Below are 19,017 nucleotides of genomic sequence, written 5' to 3'. Positions count from 1 at the left end.
TTGAAGAAAGCTATCGGTGGAAAGGTGTTTGACAGTTGACGGGAACAGTCTGTGCTAATAGATATAAATCTGGGTAGGAAACAGAAACCAAACTGTAGTCCATTATACAGAGCCTGTGCACATTCTAGTTAAGTGGGAAAAACATATGAGTAAATAGGTGCCCTTTTTCTGTGGTTGCCTTTTAGAGTTAGATTTCACATAGCATTTTGCCAACTCACGTGATACCACGTTAGCTCCACAGCAGTTCATTACAATATATAATAATGAGCTGTGAACTCCTGCAGCCTTTTTTTGGTACGTGACACAGGACTGAATCAGAAATAATAGCTCACAAGACTAAACAAAGTAGAATAATACAGATGAATAAAAGTAATTGTGAGACCATAGTAAAACAAGAGTATTAATAGAAGCATTAAAAAAAAAAAATCAGCCATACCTGCCAAGAATGACGTGCTGAGCTTTTATCATTTTGCTTCAGCAAGCTATTTGGTGCAGGAATGCTAAATGATAGTCAGTGTTGGTTTCTGGTTTATGTTTAACCTCTGAATGTGCTAAGCAGGAATGTAGGGAATCATTCTGATTTTGAAATACAACTGAGCACTTATGTGGGAGGGACTGTACAGAGTAGAAAATTGTAGGGAGTGGATTTTGCTGTGGAACTTTCCTTTAACACCATCCTGGAATATTATCCATCTATGCCATCACAAGCAAACCTTAAAACTGCAGGTGATGCCCAGGCAACAGATTCTTAGCAGCAACCAAGAATACTGTATACGATGGGTTAAGGTTTAACTCATCCTGGGCTCAGCTTAGCTCTACTCCCTACTGCAGAAACACCATGCATTGGGATTGTCCTTCTGGCACTGTCTGGTTGTGCAGGGCATCCTTCAAATGCTGCCGTGGAGCGGCTGTGTCGCTGCAGGACAGGACGGAGACCTCCCTTATGTTTTATGTTTTGATAGATGCATACGCTTGGTTTATTTCATTCTTTTTACATATCACAGGTTTCTCTAACTGAATAAAATTACATGAAGAGCTGCTGTTTAATTACACTTTTTCTCTGCTCACTGTGAGTCAGCTCTCACATCGGAAGGTTTCAAATAAATAGCACATTTGAAAGTAGCAACTTCGGCAGTTTTGTAACACCAGCAGCTGGTCTAAAATGTATAAAAGCTTTAATGTGGTGAGATTCAACTGGGAATGCTGAAGGAAAAGAAAGAAGATTCAAGCATAAGGTCCATTTCAGGGCTTTTTCAGTAATTCCTCATTTATTTACCAGAAAACCCTGACAAAGTTCCTCTTCAGAGAGATGAACTGTTAAGAGAGGTAGCTTGGCGGGGGGTTTGGAAGATGGAGGATTTTTACTTCTGCTTTTTATCTGTGTTATGATTGACACAGGAATACGATATTAGGCTCCTAGCACATTTTTTTCAGCTGAAACATCTTTGTGGAACCCTCTGTGTTGTATATATTTAAGATGACGCTTCAGCTTCCAGGACATCCTAATTTTATACCTACACCAGAGAAAGGCCTCATGGTCAAACCACTGCAGTCTGATAATACAGTTTCTAAAATCAGATGACACATTGTGAGTACTAGTTTCAAGGACTGGTTAAAGCTCTCAAGGTTATGCTCTCTTTGAATCTTTGAATTCCCAAAGAGGAAGATTATTAAAAGAGCATGATCAAGGTTAGTGGCCCCTAAAATTAGACCTTACAGCTGTGTTTTGATATCTCTCTATGTGTATGAACACAGAGATCATCTGTGCATTTGGGCTTCTGTACAATAAAAGAAAGATATTTTTTTCTTTCCAGACTACCATACCCTTCATTAAAATGTAGGAGCCTTAAGGCACAGTATTTTTATTTTATACATATTTCTGTATCAATTCATGTTGCATATGAACTGATAATGTGGCCATGTACAGAATTCCCTGAGAACGCTTTTAGGAGGCTGGTAACTGAAATTCTCTCTTAATTTCAGATTTAGTCGGTTTTTTTTTTAGTTTGATTTATGCTACTTGACATTGTAAAAGGGCAACACATCCTGTCGATGTCATGAAACAATACTTCTAGATGTGTTAGCTCTGAGAACCCAAAAAGATAAGTCATTCTTTTTTTTGTTTATCTGTATTTTTAATTTGAGCTTTCTGTATGTCATTCTTCTGCTTTTACAGCAGTTTCACTTTCCAGGAGGATATAAAGACTCCACTAAATTACAGTGGCTTCTAATGACCCCAAGGCTGTCTGGAAACCGAGGGACTGCTACGCTGCGTTTGTTCGTCGCCTCCATCATGCCCTCTACAATCCAAAATCCTTTATTCTGTGGTAGAGGCTGGTGGTGATCGAACACCGGGCTCAGCAGACCTGGGCTAAAACAGGTAGCATTTGGTCAGAAAAGGGGGACAGCATGCCCTCTGCAGAGGACCAGGCACCTACCCTGATGGCAGAGTCGAGCTGAACCATTTTACACACTGTAATATCCAAATAGGGGCATTTAGATCAGCAGAGTGAATTAAAAATTTCAATTTTAAGCCAATAAGCTCAATAAATTAAATATTTCAGAAACTTGCATAAAGAGGACAACCAAGTAATAGTGTTTTTACTTCCATAAAGTAATTAGACAGCTTGTTCACCACACAGTTAATTGAAATCGTTTGAGGCAGCTGGGTCCACTGTTAAGCTTTGGTCTTATATGATAAAGAATGACTTTTACTATGTTAGCAGAGGCCAATGCAGAGGAAGCATTGACAGGGTTTTTTGCAATATTTCAAGAAAGTGAAAAAACTCTGTAAATATATACATTCTGATTTCTTTAGTCTCTGGATCATGAAGCCTGTGAGATTATTCTTTTAGGCCTCTTTAAATGATCTCTGGTGACTCAGTTGGGCAAAGAAATTTTACATGGATGTCCAAAAAACCTGAAAATTATTATTCTATTTTTACAAGCCTCCATAAGTCTCTCTATCTATCAACCCAGGGAAGTTAGCTGTTGTCTGAAAAAGAAAAAAAAATAGGAAAGAAAAAAAGTTAAAGAATGAAAAAGAGTTTGTCTGGATATTTAAGAAGATATAGCAATATGTTATATACTTGAAAATGTAGAGATGCTCTTATCCTGTCAAGTTTGAGTCACTGATTGTAGCAGAAATGGTACAAACAATAAATCGAGTTAATGAGCATTGCACTACCCATATAGCAATGCCAAGAAAAGTGAGGAGCAACCAGATTTTCATGCCAGGATTTTACAGCTGTGGAAAACATTTCTCATGCCACCAGGACAAATCTGTTTCTGAGGAAGTGTTCTCCTCTCAGGGCTGGTTAACTTGGGGTCTGCAGCAGAGAGCAGTAAAAACCGTGCTCCTGAAGTCCCTGTGAGGTCTGAGCCACTGTTACCACCTAAACAGTGCTACTCTTACTTTTCCTAGAAGCTGCCCAGCAGCTACCCCCAGATTCCTTTATTCTGTGCCAAAGGGAAATTATGTGGCAAAACAGGATTTACAAGGCTGGTTATATCTCTATTCAAATGTTAGGAGAATTCAAATTTTGATTTTCAGTACGTGCTTTCGCTTGGACACACCGGGGTTTACAGAGATCTTTGGCCTGCAGAGGTTTTAAAGATGTTTCAGAATGAAGAATCCTTTGTGCAAATATGAGCATATATAAATATTATAAATATCTGTTGTTTTTTGTTTTTTTTTTTCCAAAGGTCAGTAATGTAAATAGTCATGTGAGAGAAGGAAGTGCTAAAAGGCACCAGACTGGAACTCCAGGCTGGGTTCAGCTCCTGGCTCTGCTGCAGCTTGTGACTGTGGGCAATTCTTATAGGTATAATATTTCACTACCTCAGCGGGCTGCTATTAATTAATGTCTGTGCCTGAGGTCTGTGTTAGGAGGGATGAGAGCGGGGAGGAGGAGCCGCCTGTGTGAAGCGGCAGCTGGGTTGCTTTCTATACCCAAGGCACCTCTTTCATAGCTGACACGGGTGTCTCCATACAGCACTCCACAGGTAGTCCAGGCAATTCCCGGCTTCCTGGGGCTGAGCTTCACTTCTTTTGCACTCTGTAAGCTACATTCACTGCAGTTATAAAATTATAATTTCAGACTATGAAAATCAGTGAGGGGGGGGAAAGAAAAAGACCTCATAGTGAAAGAATGAGGGGATGGATTATTTTTTTCTCCAGCACATATGAATTCAATTTCAGAGAGAAATGAATCTCAGACTGTAAGCACACGAGGAGACCTCTGAGTAGTCAGAACAAAGAGTCTCTTAAATGATAATCAGTCATTCTATCAGCCTGTGATTGTAGCAAAATGTTTTTGTTGTAAAACATTTGTCTGACACATGCTTGTAAACTTGCCAAAAAGGATATCCTACTTAAACAAAACAGACATTAACCTCAAAAGTGGGGTTTCGGTTCAAGATACCCCTGATTTTTTCATTACTTTTGTTTAGTTAAAGCAAATGAGTAGAGAGTACCATTAAATTAAACACAAGCATAAAGTTACTATGTGATGCTTAAGCAGAAACAGTATGCCATCCATGCCATGGCAGCCATCGGGCGCGGAGGCCATTGCTAGCCCAGTTGACCTGTGCCCTGGCACAGCAGAGGAGAGAACAGGGCTACTGAAAGCCCTTCAGTGGGGTCACTGATGAGGCATTCCTGCTCCCTGGACACGGCTGTGTAAATTGTGCCTGTTAGCCATGCTTTGCAGGGCTGCAGTAGGACAGATTGGCAGGAGCAAGGTTGTGGCCCTTGCTCTTTTACAGGAGGTATTTTGCAATGTCAGCTCTGTCTGCCCTCAGCAAGAAAGTAGTAGGACCCCTGAGATCACCACATCTTCCTCTCCTGCACGTATATATTCCCATGCCTCCCAGTTCATGGAGAAACCTCTCTACAAGCCCAGCAAAATCTCTCCTACGGACTCGTTTGCTGCTTTATGCAGCTGGAATCAGCTTTGGTGTCTGGTAAACTCATTGCTAGTGGAAGCGCAGAAGCTTACTGTAAATATTTAAGGTATAGAAAAGGAACTGAAAGCTCATCGCATGCTGGAAGGTGACAGGCAGCGGCAGAAACAGGGTCAGCCCAGCCAGCCTTTTAGCTCAGGAGAGCGAGTGTTGGTTAAGCAAGTGAAAAAGGAGGTGGCAAGCTGGGACTTCCAGAGTGTTATGAAAAAAAACAAAACAAAACAAAAACCAAAAACAAAAAAAAAAAAAAAATACCCCAAGAAATTATTTTTTAAATCAAACCAAAGCAAAAATTAATCAATCATAAGTGGTAGGATAGCTTTCAACACTAAGACCTCATATGAATCCAACTGGTTTTGTTCCATCTATCTATTAAATCTGCCTATTGGCTGGAATTTTGAAAAGATAAAATTGAGAGGTTATTATGGGATTAAAAATAATAGAATTATTAATTTTGTATTATGTTTCCATTGCTTGTAGAGGAAATACAAATCAAACTGCTCTCGGCTAGGAATCAATTTTGAAAGTCAAAGAGGAAAGAATTTCTTCTGTTAGGTAGATAATGTAATTGGTTAGTAGAATTTCATTTAATCAAAGCGATGTCCACGAGCATTAGTGAGTAAAAGGAGAAAAAGAATGTCTGAACAGAGGTTTTATTTTATTTTCATTTTGATATGAAGTTCACTAAGTTACAGTGGGATCTTTGTATAAAACAACAAAGACAGACTAATTTAAGGTCAATCTTCAAAAAGGTTACATGGGAGAGGTAAGACAAGATGGTGATCCAATGATACGTGAAGACCGTTTTAAGAATTTATTGAAAGGTATTTTAAAGAGCTCTCTGTTAGAGGGATAACATCTCAAGACACTTGGACTATATTGAAGCATAGGAATTCAACCTTAACTAACTTGCTGGAATTCTTTGAAGATATTACTGCCATGATAGATAAGGAGAATTCTAATTTAATTAGGTTTTCAGAAGATAGTTAGCACCGCTCCACATCAAAGATTACTGGATAAAAGGTACAGAACAAAGGATAAGAGCTACTGTAGGATAAAAAATTGTCTCCTAAAGTAAAGAACAAAAGACAATGATGCACAGCTATTATTAAAAGGAAAACAGGCTACTGCTTATGGCAGGGTTATTTGAAACACATGCTTTAAACATTCCAAAAATATTGAGGTATGAGTAATTTGAATGGGGCTTTTAAAAATGAAGAGACACAGTTTCTCATCGATTATATCCACTTTGTCCCTCACAGCTATCACAAGCTTCCCTACCTCATGCAATGTGACAGAATTTTCCAAGTTTATTAAAATATGATGGTGTAGAGGAAATCATCACGGATTTCTTACAATATTCCCTTGTCCTGGCAATGCTTAAATGGGAAAAGGAAGACTGATGGTATAGCTCTGTGCCGTGCTGCTAGAAAAGTATGGCCACAACAAAATGTGGTTATTTAAAAGTTTATTAGAGCAGCTTTCAGGCTAATCTAAATTGGCACAAGAATTTTAAAACTCAGCTAAGTTGTAACACACAGACAGCTAGCAGACTAAAACTGTATGCTCACTGTCTGCACTGCCTTTGAAAAATACAGGCAAATAGATTAGAGCTTCCCCCAAGTTCAAAACTTAGAAGAAACTGGGAAATGTTTCCATCACAACCGCTTTATGCCAAGATTTTACGTAGTGCTAATGGAAAAACTGCTGGAAATTAACAACAAGTTCCGAATGAGTGAGAGGAGGAGAGTGAAAAAAGAAGGGAAGTTAGTATCAGATAAACAAGGGCACAAAGAACAGGCTGGGCATATTGAGTTGGACAGGCTTTTCCTGTCCTTGTGCTGAACACTTCTTACGCTGCCTACTCTGTTTTCTGATCACACGCTCCAGGTGAAAGGGCATACTTTGCTCTTGTGCTTTTCTTTCCATAAATGTGATAACTGTTAGTGCTCTAGGCCTTTCCTAAAAAGTAAGTTAGTAGTATCTGACCCGAAAGCAATAGCACACAATTCATCATTCACGGCAGTTAGAGAGCCAAAGCTGGAGGCCATGTACCAGTCTTTGGGACGGTGCCTCCCTTTTTGCACCTTTGGTGCGCTGTGAAGCAGAATTTTATAAAGCCCTTTAGGGGATTACTTGCAACTTTAAATGGTATATACGTATCATAATTCCACTGTCTTCCAACAGAATCAGCACACCGTTTGCAGGAAGAAATCTCTTTGGTCCTCTCTGCAAATAAAGCAAAATCAGGTGAGCAGGCTTCTCTGACAGAAAGGCGTTTTATTGAGTGATTTGCTGGACATAATCTCTCTTTGCTGGTACAGTCATTGCTAAGCAAAAAAATCTTGGTAACTATTCAGAATCTCAAAGAAAATTTTGGAATTATTTTCTTTAACTTGTTTTAGTTGTTTTTCAGCACATAGGCAGCAATAATTTTGCAATCCGAATGGGGACCCAGTTCTCAGATACATAATGGGAGTAGGAGTTAGATTACTTAGTAAAGGGCACGTTATCAAAGGATCTGCAGCACCAAGAGTTGCTGTCGGTGCAGAGAAAGCCCTGGATGTGTTTCACAGCAGACCACATTTGGATGGCTGCCCTTCTAGCTGCTGCAAGCACAAATACCCATTTTCATCAGCTTATGAAGGAAGAGTTGGCGCCCATAGACACCCCTTACCAGAGTGTGGGCTGCAGCACAGGAAATGCAGTCATGTTGAAAACTTTTCCTGTGTTTAAGTCCCGATGTCCAGTGGCCTGTAGTGTTTGCTACGTACTCGCTACCAACTGAATACACAATGACGTTCTTTGGGGGTCACCAAACGGGACTTTTTTCTATTGGCCTGAAGAGAATCACCCTGCACAAAATTCACCATAGAGAGAAAATAAGGAACTAAAACAACGTAACAAATCTGCAACCTTGTCTATGGGGCTGGAAGAATTACTGGGGAGATGGAGGAGGACCAAGAGTCTAGGAGGGTGGTCTAGTGAAGAACCAAAACTGTAGCAGTTTAGGATACTGAAGCTTTGTGCAAAGGGGCCTCCTCCTGAGCAGCGCAGAACCACGGAGTCGCAGCTCCCAGCACCAGTTCTAGCCCAGACATTGGAAGATGGAGCTGTTGCTTTCATCAGCCATTTGTAGTAACCTTGTCTGCAGGGGCATAAATAAGGAGTAATTCTATTTTGGTCAGAGAAGTTTAGCCCAGAATAAAACTGCGGTGACATCAATATGAGACTACAAGGATCACGGTCTGCCAGGATACAGAATAGTTATGACTCCACACAGACAATGTTTCCCAGGAAGAGGAGTTTTAGATAATTCATTATTAAACTTTTAAATCTGCAGAAGAGGGATAGTAAAGCTATCCAATTTATTGTTAGCTCAAGGTCAGATTTGCTGAGTGTTTATCCTCTAGAGTACTCTCACAGACCAGGTTGGGAGAACCAGCTGGTAAATCTACCAGAAAAAACATTGTGTACACCCTGGGTTTTTCCAAAACACAGTTTCACGGTTGCATTCACAACGAACAGCCCCAGCATGATGCAGCTCTTCTGACTTTCTGTTTCTGTCACATCTGCCCTTAATGCAGGAACTAAGATTAAGCAGATGGCTCTGCCCGCGGTTGTCCCTGGAAGAGTCTTGATATTACCTGCCACCAAGGGATGTGGGATTCCCAGGCAGCCACAGTCCAGGCATGGGCAACCTGAGGCCCAGGTTGACACCAGCGTGCAGGTCCAGCACAGATTTCAGAAGTCAAGGGAAAAATTAAAGGCTTGGCATTGCACTGAGATCTGTTAAGACAAAGGGCATCCAGGAAACTGCTGCTGATACGAATGCAGATTTCGGAATTTTTTGCTAGCAGGATGGTGACTGATTACAAGTTTGAGGGCTGTATTGCTAATGACAATAGGGTGAGGAAGTCCCTGTGATGCATTATAAACAGGTCTTCATGCTGTAGTAGTTCCCCCACAAACCGAAACTATTTGCAAGGGACATTAATATTCTATATCATTCCTGGTGTTTTCTAAAAGCATTCAGAGGAAATTACTGGCTCTCTGAGTGCCAGATCTCAGGGTATGGAAACAATAGGAAGCCATATTTATTTTAAAAAAAAAAAAAAAAAGAGTACCATTTTTCAGATTTGCCATAAAAAATGTTCTTCAGCCCTCCTGAGTCTAATGATGTTTCACTTTACGGACTGGGATTTAAAATGACACCAAAAAAGGCAGGGTTTTTCAGACAAAAGTTCGTTGCTGTTTGCAAACAAAATACTCCCTGCATTCAGATCAGCCTTCTCATTTAGTTTTCTGCATTCTCTCCTCCTTGTTTCAGTAGTATTTCTAGGCAGAGCCCTTTCCTGATCTTTGAGTATTCCTAGATTTTTCTTTCAAGGAGTGGGTGACATTTCAGTAAGCTGGGCTCACTTGCTCAGTCACAACAAAGGAAAATAAAAATAACCAGCTGAAAAACTGAAGTTGCTGGAATGTGTAATACTCAGCATTAAAATGGCACAAAGTGCCTGCCTATTTATAGCTCTTGTTTCGAGAAAGAGTGAGGCACAGTTTGGGCACTAGATACAATGGAGCACCCAGGAAAACGCACGGCCTTGCATTCTGCGTGTGAAAGCCTTTTTATGTGTTTGTTGCAATACCAGTAATTTCCCAGGAAAATGGGGCTTACTCAGAGTTTCAGTCACCTATTTTGTGCAAGCAAATGCCAGGTTTGACATGCCAAGCTTGGTTGCTGAGTAAAAACTTGGATGACTAAATAAAATCCTATGCTTGCTGTAATTCAGATTTATCCACGTATCTTTGTCATTATATCTTTGCTGAGACACGCATGCTTAGTATGATTACACAAGAAATGCTTTTTCAGTGTAGTAACAGACCTGCAGTATCTCATACAACAAATGATGAGACTTTGAGGAGGATAAAACACTCCCAATTTGCCAGTATCTAATCTTTTTTTTTTCACATGCTTCTTTGTCCTTACGAGTCATGCTGAACTACACTTAATAAAATATGAGTTGCTAGTTTCTCTCTTTCTTTTCGAGTTTCACTTAATGGTATTGTTTTCCAGTTCAGTAGAAGGTAAGACAGATTGAAATGTCAGAGAGTAGAACAACCAGAGAGGTATAATGAAATTGCTGTTTGCGAGAAATAAAAGAAAATTATGTCACACACAACATGTAGAAGACACATGCAAAGCGACAGCTCTGTTAGCAGCAGTCCAGAGATTTTTGATGCTGTGCGCTAAAAGTAAGCCAAGCCTTCCTGCACGCCATGTGGACTGACAGCAGACGACGGTCCTCTGCACAGGAGCACTGCAGTTCAGTAGTGCTACAAAAGCTCATCTGATGGGCCACGGTAGATCCCTGCGAGGGACCACACTCATGCCGTCTGTTTTGGTAAAGTTAGAAGCAAATCTGAGATTTCATAAATTTAGAAGGCAAGCTGTTTTCATAGGCAAGATACACGTTTATCCAACGCTCTCCTGAACAAAATGGCAAGCAGAGCCCCAAATTGAATTCGAGGTTTTCCACGGGCCGTTGTCACTGATCGTTGGTGGACTACAGTTCAAAGGTGCATATGTAGATGTGCTTCGCCTCCACTTATGGGTAAGCTCATGACACCTTTCTACTTAATAACAGGAACCTGCTTGGATCAGATAAGTATGGTAAAACAAAAACAAGCAGAACCACCATCATCAGTTTTCTTTTTTATTTCTAAGCTGCATCTCGTCTCCAGGGTCTCCTGAATTTATCCTCCAGTTCCGAAGGTACTGGAAGATACACTCAAGTTTCCAAAAAATGAAGTTAAAAAAAAAATCTTTGAAACTTCATTTCTCTGACTGAGACTCACGCTTTAGTTTTAACTGCACAAAATCACCATCATGAACTGGATATAAACAGTTTTTTAATAAACAATATACTGCTATTTTTTCTTGGCTTCTTATATCATCATGCCCCCCAAATAAAAGTATTTAAATTATGATAATCATTATCTGTGTTTGTTGTCAGTTTCTCTTTGGGAGATCAGAATTGTACTGGAAATAAAATCTTCCCCTGTATGGATAACCCGCATTCTGTCCGGTTTTGTGCCCGTCCTATTTTACAGTAATCAATAAAAATTCATTCTGAGAACCGAGGACCACAAGAAATGCCCTATAAGGTCACTTCTGTGGTCCATCTCGCCCCATCCTCTCTCTCCAACAGTGGCAATAGAAGATGCTGGTCAGGAAGAGCACATGAGCTGAGTGGCTCTCTGCAGGCCCTTCTCCTCGTACTCCCCGGTATCCACAGTTCCTGGACTAGGGGGCGAGAGGGCACATTCCTGCCTATTTCCTTCAGTCCTTCGTGTATGACAGTCACTTTGCAAAAACAGCTAGAGACTGCCCACGCTTTTCTGAGACTGAAACCTATAATCAAGCATGACAACAAAGGTGGGATCGAAAGTGGGGGCACAGTACAGTAGAGAAATGAAGGAAAAAGTATCTGAAAATACTCTGAGGTGATTCAGCAAGGCATACTTACTACAAAAAAAAAAAAATCTGAACTGAAGCCAATTAATAAACGCGGTCCTGTGGATCCATTAAGGTATATTAATGCTGCCGCTTTCCCATCTGTTCCCTGAAGTTCCAAACCAAAAACAAGTCATCTGCAGTCTTGGCTTCCTCGTTGTGTGAAATATTCATCTATTAAATTAATCTGGAGAAAATGGATCCATTTCATCCCTGGTGGGACTTTGTTTTGTTTTAATAGGGTTGCATACCATGGATTGTAGCCCATTGAGGCCACCAATAAATTACATGTGAATAAAAACAAAACCCAAATGAAACAAATAAATAATAACTACATGTTATTTTTTTTCCTCTAACAGAAATGCCTTTGGGATAACTGCAATTTTTTTTCTGTTGTGTTGAGAAGGCTAGCAATTTACACTAACAAAATTGGCACAATAACCCTGGGAATCCTTATTTTTCTATGAACAATATAAAATGACAAAGTTTAACGCTAAATTTTCATGTCCTCAAGCTCCGGTATATCTTTCAACTATGAAACAAAATTCTTGGTGCCAGTATCACAGCGGGAAAGGCTCATGCTTGACCTTGTTAAGCAAAAAATTGGAGAAGTTCTTTGCAATCTCCCAAACCAGTAATTCCCGGATGCTTCATATTGCAAAATTCCTTTCTGTCACCCTCTGATTATCATTGCTCATTTAGTTCACCATGGTGATGGAACCACCCACTTGGAGTAGAGGCAAAATTTATTTCTAGTGCTTCTAAAACATATTTAAGTTCATGGTGTTCAATACTGTGCCATAAAAGTATCAGAGAAACTTTACGGTTAATGTGCTTAGCAAAGTTATGTTCATTTATGTGTTTCCACTTAGGACTAATCTGGATGATTTAATAATTATTAGGTGGAACACCCTCTAGTCTCCCTAGACATCCCACCAAAATTAGCACATACCCTCTGCAGAGAATTGCCAACTAGCTACTTGCAGGGAAAATTTCTCGTTTCTGTGGCTCGCATGGTGTCTTCTCCATATCTCCTGTTGTGGTTCTCTTTTGGGGGCTAATTAAATATATTATCTTTTTCACCTGTTCCTTTACAAGAGCACTTTCCAAACTGTTGATTAATTAAGCTGCATCCTCACATGTGATTAGGGCAGAGGACTGTGAGCCAGGCAGCTTAGGTTCCCTCTATGGTTATGCCACAGGCATCCTGCATTTTCCTGGAAAAGTCAGTTTGATGTCTCCGTTTCTAAAACACAGAGTGTTCGTACAGAGATTAATGAAATATGCCTTTCCCACAGATATGTTTAATTTAGCAATACTGTAAAGTAAATGCATGCCTTTGATAATACGATTTCAAAATGCAAATGGACATTAATAATTGTACATTCCAGTGATTTTCTGTTGCGTATTAAATTGTTTAGTTATATTCAAACTGTTTTATTTTTAATTTGAGAACATTCTTTTCTTACTGTTCATAAACTATAGAGGCCTTAGAATTAGGATTTAAAATTATAACAGACCTGTCATATAAATTTTAGCATTAAATTCACTTGTAGATATTTTAATTAGGTTTATTTGTTCCTCCTCTTACTTAAAATCTTTAGATCCGGTGTAAGTCAATAAATTACTATTTACTTTTGTGGCAGATCTAAATTTGAAATTACTAATTTAGAAAAATATCTCTATAAAAATAGGAGAAATCTCTTTTGAGTAGAACTCACTTCATTCTGCAATAGTGATCAATGATCAAAATTCAGAATGCAGAAATTCACAGATTCCCATGTATGACCATGGGAACTTTTGAGTTCCCATGCTTGACTGTACGGCGATGGCAACATGCTCACAGCATTTCCCAAAGTGGGTACTATGTGGGGTAGGTGAAGAGATCCACTGTGTACAGCCCAGACCCACTACTTGAACGCCTGCATCATTCTGCATCTTGTCATGCAAAGATCACAAACCTTATTTTTATCCTCATCTCTCTTCATTACGCACACAGATATTTTAGGGAATGTCTGTGATATCATGTTCATGACCAATACATGAATAAGACTCCTCCAACGACCTCAATTACTACTTTTAGTGGTGATATGGTAGTACTATGAAGAAATCAACAGATAAGAAGAATAATTTCTTCACTTTTGTATAGGAAGGCCAAAAGTAGATTTAGTAACTTCAGGAATTCAAGTCATCAAGCTGCAAGAATGCCAAAGCAGGATGAAGATGTAAGTTACGCTTTATTGAAATTACACCCCTCTGCTCTAGATGGGAAGGAGAATTTCAGATTTCTCCTCAGATGTGGGAAATACAGTTAATAATGCTATTAGACTCTGTAATTTTAAAAGCACAGCTCTTGGTTTTAAAAGGAGGAGAATGCAATCAATACAAGGTAGCTGATATTGACATGGTTCTCGTTATGTGCCTGATAACACCAGTGGTTCATGTTAACACCTCTCTGCCTTGCTTCATCAATTTTTACACATATCCCTCAGAACATAGCTCAAAGCCTGGCTCAATTAAGAGAGTAGTGCTCTACTGTCTCACTCGGTACAACTTTCCAATACACCAGCAGAGCTGTGGTCTACTGCTGCTCCCTGGGAAAAAACAACTCGGTTACGAAATGACACAATGAAAGAAATCGTTGACATAGTTGCAGGGAAACAGTGGTTGCACCTTACACAAAGCCTTCCCTGAAAATGGAGCGGTTTACAGGTTAAAAATTTTACAAAAATGCTGAATGTGAAATTGTTTATGATTGTAACAAGAAAGGGTCTACAATCTTTTTGTTAATAATTTTCATAGAATCATAGAATTATAGATAGCTTGGGTTGGAAGACACCTTTAAAGGTCATCTAGTCCAAACCCCCTGCAATAAACAAGGACATCTTCAACTGGATCAGGTTGCTCAGAGCCCCATCCAGCCTGGCCTTGAATGTTTCCAGGGATGGGGCACCTACCACCTCCCTGGGCAACCTGTTCAGTGTTTCACCACCCTCCTTGTAAAAAAATTCTTCCTTATATCCAGTCTAAATCTACCCGCCTTTAGTTTAAAGCCATTACCCCTTGTCCTATTGCAACAGGCCCTGCTAAAAAGTTTGCCCCAATCTTTCTTATAAGCCTCCATTAAGTACATGCTGAAAGGCCTCAATAAGGTCTCCCTGGAGCCTTGTCTTCTCCAGGCTGAACAACCACAACTCTCTCAGCCTGCCCTCATAGGAGAGGTGCTCCAGCCCTCTCATCATCTTCTTGGCCCTCCTCTGGACCCACTCCAACAGGTCCATGTCTTTCTTGTGCTGAGGGCTCCAGAGCTGGACACAGTACCCCAGGTGGGGTCTCACCAGAGCAAAGTAGAGAGGCAGAATAACCTCCCACAACCTGCTGGCCACATTTGTCTTTATGCAGTTTATCCTCTGGGCTGCAAGTCGGCTCACATCCAGCTTTTCATCCTCCACTACCCCCAAGTCCTTCTTCTCAGGGCTGCTCTCAATCCCGTCATCTCCCAGCCTTGGACGGATTGCCCCGACCCTGGATGCAGGGTCCCTGCACTTTGCCTTGTTGAACCTCACAAGGTTCACAAAGGCCCACATCTCAAACCTGTCCAGGTCCCTCTGGATGGCATCTTATCCCTCAGGGGTGTCAACTGCACCACTCAGCTTGCTGTCATCCTCAAACTTGCTGAGGGTGCACATGATCCCATGTCTATGTCATTGATGAAGATATTGAACAGTACTGGTCCCAGTATGGACCCCTGAGGGACATCACTTGTCACCAACCCCATCTGGACACTGAGACAGTTGAAGACAATCAGATATTCTGCTAACATGGCACCATAACAGCAAAGGCAGATGCACCTAAATCACTACCACCCTTAGAAAACTGCATTTTGCTGTTCATAACATGTAAAAAAAGGAATAACTTTCCTAAATGTTAAAATGGTGGCTAAAAGGGGAGGAGGGATTATGTGTGTACATACACATATCCTAAGCAAATATGTATATATACATATACATATATATACAGCTGCTTAAGCATTTGACCAGCTCCGGGAAAACAGTAGTTTTTAAAAGGTGAATCTTATAAGGCTCTACCTGGTTTGCTTTTTATACAATAAACTATCTTCCTTTTTTTTTTTTTCATTACAACTCTTAATTGTATTATGTGGAATATATAAATATTTATATGTAATTTTAAAATAAGGACTCATTTTCCCTGTACCAAATGAAAATGCCCAACACAATTCTGCTGTTTCAGAGGCATCGGGATGGATACACACCTACTGAAAATGCTCATTGCTGTCTGCCCCTGACCATTTTTCCCCTTCCACGCTGCAGAGACCAAATCCCATTTCCAGCTTGTCCTTACAGAAACATTTCAGGGAAGCACCGGCCTCTCCCAATGCTACTTTTCCTAACTTGACCACGTTACCACTCCTTCATGTAATTTTAACTTGCTGCCTCAGAACAAAAAAAAAAAAGGCAGACCACAGCATTCAGCTGTGGATGTCAGCTGTCCCAGCTGAAGTGGTTACATCAACATGTCATGAAGGAGCATGAACCTAATGGATGAATGAAAGGATATGAGCTTTTTCTTAAAGTAAGCCTCCAGAAAGCCCTATTGTGGCAGACAGATTAAGGAAGTTTCCTTTTCTGTACATAATTAACATGGGAATAATATACGGGTAGTCTAATCTGGGCTAAGGAGAACCAACTTTTGAACTTCTAGATGAGGGTCATTGCTAAGCAAGCAGCTACACAAAGTTGCCTAAAGAATTTTTTTTTCTATGCTTTTGTGTCTTTTTTAAGATGAAAGAGTCCACAGTAAATCACTCAATAAAAAAATGACCATGTTAAAGTTCACCAAAGTATGATGTATATTTAAATTGGGCCTGGGACTGAAATATGCAAGGTTATATTTAACAAAGATGAATGTTTTGTTTCATACTCTAATTAAAAACCTTTGAAACACCACCACTTGCCACAATACCTGACTTCTATTCTCTTTGCCTAAATAGCCTTGATACTTAATCTGTTTGTAAAGGACAAGCAATAGTTTTCTCAATGTTGTTTTTAATCTCAGTTTGAAAAGGAGAAACAGAATAACAAAAGATTTTCCTCCAATTTGTTGGGGGGGGTGGGCAGGGGGGCTGGCTTATGAATTTTTCAGTGTTCTAAAAGCAGTGGGTGTGTTTTGATGCTACCGATGAATGTCACCCAGACGCTCACATTCCCAGCTGCCAGCACAGAGGCGCACAAACACCTCACCTTTATAGTGGAAAAAAAAGACTGTAATCCTTCCGGCATCACAGGAATAGAAAGCACAGAGGCTAAATCAGGCATTAGAAACTATCCTTCATGATGTATAAAATCCTTTTAAAGGAAAAAGGCCTCAAGCCACAGAGAAAAATTTCCTGACACACTAGCCAGCCCTTTCTCAGAGCCTTTTTTCACAGGAGGTGTTGGTACCAAGCAGCAGAAGACTCATACACCACTGTCATTGATTTTCCTACAACTTTGGCGCACTCCTTGTTTTCAATGGTCAGGTGCTTTTTGCCCACACCAACTCTTTACAGTGGCGAGTCCTTCTGCCCCTCACCCCTCAAGCATCTTTCCATCCAAGTGACAGATTAAAGACAAGAAAGACATACCTTTTTTTTCCCAAAGCATGGAGCATGGAGAAATACAATGGTTCTAGTTTTGGTTTCTTTCGCAAAGATAGATACAAAATTTATTGCATACTACCACCAGAACAAGAGGGATGAGGAAATTTAGGCACGGTGTTGGGATGACATTTTTCTGCGTATTGCTCCACTCTATTTCCTTTGATTTAATCAGTGAAAAATGCTGTGTTTTACACAGCTTCCTTTTAAAACTTAATCTAACCCAAGTTCACATTAAACTGGTCCAAAATTAACTTCAAAGTTTTGTGAATTCTGTCCAACTTTGCCCTGGCTAATTTAGGCTGGAAGCGAGCAACGAAATTCAATACCCAGAGATTTTTGTGTGATTTGTGTTTCAAAGGGCAATTTTGCACTTTCCAGGGCTCTGTGGGTCTACTCTTATGATATAATGGTGCATGCCCCTATCATTCTGGGACAAGAACCCCTAGCTGACAAATCCCATTCCTCTCAGTGACAGCCCCCCTTGGACTTGGTCAGAAAAGGCTGTTTAAAATCTATGTGAAAAATGTATTAGCTCCTTTCTAAGGAACAGACATTAAATTCACCATACAAAAGTTGTCCATCATGTTACTGCCGCAATGATTACTAATTAATATTATGTAAATATTATTAGCAACAACAAAAATTTCTTTTTCATCTCATTAAACATTAACTAGTGATTTTCTGGCCGTTTATACTTCTTGTATATGGCTGTCACAGATACTCTTCATCAGAGGAGCTGAAGGCTTCATCCTACAACATCTTTGCTGGCAACATGGACAGTGGCGTTGAGTGCAGCCTCAGCAAGTTTGCCAACACCACCAAGCTGTGTGGTGCAGTCAACACGCTGGAGGGAAGGGATGCCATCCAGGGGGACCTTGACAGGCTGGAGAGGCGGGCCCATGCCAATCACATGAAATTCAACAAGGCCAAGTGCAAGGTCCTGCACATGGGTCGAGGCAATCCCAAGCACAAATACAGGCAGGGCAGAAAATGGATTGAGAGCAACCCTGACGAGAAGGACTTGGGGGTGTTGGCTGATGAGAAGCTCAACACGAACCAGCAATGTGCCCTCCTCACAGCACAGAAAGCCAAGCACATCCTGGGCTGTATCAAAAGAAGCGTGGCCAGCAGGTCAAGAGAGGTGACTCTCCCCTCTACTCCACTCTGGTAAAATCCTACCTGGAGTCCTGTATCCAGCTCTGGAGCCCCCAACTTTAGAAGGACATAGACCTGTTGGAGCGAGTCCAGAGGAGGGCCACAAAGATGATCGGAGGGCTGGAGCACCTCTGCTATGAAGACAGGCTAAAAGAGTTGGTGCTGTTCGGCCTGGAGAAGAAAAGGCTCCAGGAAGACCTTATAGCAGCCTTCCAGTACCTGAAGGGGGCCTACAGGAAAGATGGGGAGAGACTCTTTATCAGGGAGTGTAGTGACAGGATGAGGTATAATGGTTTTAAACTGAAAGAGGGTGGATTTAGAGTAGATATTAGGAAGAAATTCTTTACCCTGAGGGTGGTGAGACTCTGGAACAGGTTGCACAGAGAGGTGGCAGATGCCCCACCCTTGGAAACATTCAAGGCCAGGTTGGATGGGGCTTTGAGCAACCTGTTCCAGTGGGAGGTGTCCCTGCCCATGGCAGGGGGGTTGGAACTAGGTGATCTTTAAGGCCACTTCCAACTCTAACCATTCTATGGTTCTATACAACCACTGACTTAGGTTTCTGAAACAATACGTTAATAAAGGTTTTTCATTTCTTGTTCTCAAAATCTGGGCCCACTGATCCACATATAAACAACTCTTTAGCCAAATTTTTGAAAACACAAAGCATTCCCTTGGGCACAAGCACAATGTAAAATTTGAAAGCACAAGGTTGTTGTCT

The sequence above is a fragment of the Chroicocephalus ridibundus genome, chromosome 2 (genome assembly GCF_963924245.1).
Source record: "Chroicocephalus ridibundus chromosome 2, bChrRid1.1, whole genome shotgun sequence".
Taxonomy (NCBI): domain Eukaryota; kingdom Metazoa; phylum Chordata; class Aves; order Charadriiformes; family Laridae; genus Chroicocephalus; species Chroicocephalus ridibundus.
The sequence above is the reverse complement of the archived record's forward strand: the minus strand, read 5'-3'. Positions refer to the sequence as shown.